The sequence below is a fragment of the Cornus florida genome, unplaced genomic scaffold (genome assembly GCF_030987335.1).
Source record: "Cornus florida cultivar Cherokee Brave unplaced genomic scaffold, ASM3098733v1 CherokeeBrave_3.0.0_Hap2_scaffold_18, whole genome shotgun sequence".
Classification (NCBI taxonomy): Eukaryota; Viridiplantae; Streptophyta; class Magnoliopsida; order Cornales; family Cornaceae; genus Cornus; species Cornus florida.
The window spans coordinates 410,001-412,500 of record NW_026775671.1 but is presented as its reverse complement, the minus strand read 5'-3'; positions in this window follow the sequence as shown (position 1 = coordinate 412,500).

Here is a 2,500-nt window from a genome sequence, read left to right as displayed (position 1 = left end):
CTCGTGCACCCCGACGTGCACGTGGGCATCGTATGCTAAAAAATGAAGTTTGGAGTTTGGGTTTGAAAATTTTATGGGAGCTTCCTAGAAGACTAAGAAATGCTTTGCTCGAGACGGATTTCGATTTGGAGGTCCCCCGAGTTAATTTTGCCCATTATGACTCCTCGCCCGCACGCTCGTGCACCCCGACGTGCACGTGGGCATCGTATGCTAAAAAATGAAGTTTGGAGTTTGGGTTTGAAAATTTTATGGGAGCTTCCTAGAAGACTAAGAAGTGCTTTGCTCGAGACGGATTTCGATTTGGAGGTCCCCCGGGTTAATTTTACCCATTATGACTCCTCGCCCGCACGCTCGTGCACCCCGACGTGCACGTGGGCATGGTATGCTAAAATTGAAGTTTGGAGTTTGGGTTTTAAAATTTTATGGGAGCTTCCTAGAAGCCTAAGAAATGCTTTGCTCGAGACGGATTTCGATTTGGAGGTCCCCCGAGTTAAGTTTGCCCTTTATGACTCCTCGCCCGCATGCTCGTGCACACCGGCGTGCACGTGGGCATCGTATGCTAAAAAATGAAGTTTGGAGTTTGGGTTCAGAAATCTTATGGGAGCTTCCTAGAAGCCTAAGAAATGCTTTGCTCGAGACGGATTTCGATTTAGATTTCCGCCGTGTTAATTTTGCCAATTACGGCTCCTCGCGCGCACGCTCAAGCACCCCGACGTGCACACCGGCGCGCACGTGGGCATCGTATGCTAAAAAATGAAGTTTGGAGTTTGGGTTTGAAAATTTTACGGGAACTTCCTAGAAGCCTAAGAAATGCTTTGCTCGAGACGGATTTCGATTTGGAGGTCCCCCGAGTTAATTTTGCCCATTACGACTCCTCGCCCGCATGCTCGTGCACACCGGCGTGCACGTGGGCATCGTATGCTAAAAAATGAAGTTTGGAGTTTGGGTTTGAAAATTTTATGGGAGCTTCCTAGAAGACTAAGAAGTGCTTTGCTCGAGACGGATTTCGATTTAGATTTCCGCCGTGTTAATTTTGCCAATTACGGCTCCTCGCGCGCACGCTCAAGCACCCCGACGTGCACACCGGCGCGCACGTGGGCATCGTATGCTAAAAAATGAAGTTTGGAGTTTGGGTTTGAAAATTTTACGGGAACTTCCTAGAAGCCTAAGAAATGCTTTGCTCGAGACGGATTTCGATTTGGAGGTCCCCCGAGTTAATTTTGCCCATTACGACTCCTCGCCCGCACGCTCGTGCACCCCGGCGTGCACGTGGGCATCGTATGCTAAAAAATGAAGTTTGGAGTTTGGGTTCGGAAATTTTATGGGAGCTTCCTAGAAGCCTAAGAAATGCTTTGCTCGAGACGGATTTTGATTTGGAGATCCCACGAGTTAGTTTTTGCCCATTATGACTCCTCGCCCGCACGCTCAAGCACCCCGGCGTGCACGTGGGCATCGTATGCTAAAAAATGAAGTTTGGAGTTTGGGTTCGGAAATTTTATGGGAGCTTCCTAGAAGCCTAAGAAGTGTTTTGCTCGAGACGGATTTCGATTTGGAGGTCCCCCGAGTTAGTTTTGCCCATTATGACTCCTCCCCCGCACGCTCAAGCACCCCCGCGTGCACGGGGGCATTGTATGCTAAAAAATGAAGTTTGGAGTTTGGGTTTGGAAATTTTATGGGAGCTTCCTAGAAGCCTAAGAAGTGCTTTGCTCGAGACGGATTTCGATTTGGAGGTCCCCCGAGTTAATTTTGCCCATTATGACTCCTCGCCCGCACGCTTAAGCACCCCCGCGTGCACGTGGGCATTGTGTGCTAAAAAATGAAGTTTGGAGTTTGGGTTTGTAAATTTGATGGGAGCTTCCTAGAAGCCTAAGAAGTGCTTTGCTCGAGACGGATTTCGATTTGAAGGTCCCCCGTGTTAATTTTGCCCATTACGGCTCCTCGCCCGCACGCTCAAGCACCCCGGCGTGCACGTGGGCATTGTATGCTAAAAAATAAAGTTTGGAGTTTGGGTTTGGAAGTTTTATGGGAGCTTCCTAGAAGCTTAAGAAGTGTTTTGCTCGAGACGGATTTCGATTTGGAGGTCCCCCGAGTCAATGTTGCCCATTATGGCTCCTCTCCCGCATGCTCAAGCACCCCTGCGTGCACGTGGGCATTGTATGCTAAAAAATAAAGTTTGGAGTTTGGGTTTGGAAGTTTTATGGGAGCTTCCTAGAAGCTTAAGAAGTGTTTTGCTCGAGACGGATTTCGATTTGGAGGTCCCCCGAGTCAATGTTGCCCATTATGGCTCCTCGCCCGCACGCTCAAGCACCCCGGCGTGCACGTGGGCATTGTATGCTAAAAAATAAAGTTTGGAGTTTGGGTTTGGAAGTTTTATGGGAGCTTCCTAGAAGCTTAAGAAGTGTTTTGCTCGAGACGGATTTCGATTTGGAGGTCCCCCGAGTCAATGTTGCCCATTATGGCTCCTCTCCCGCATGCTCAAGCACCCCTGCGTGCACACCGG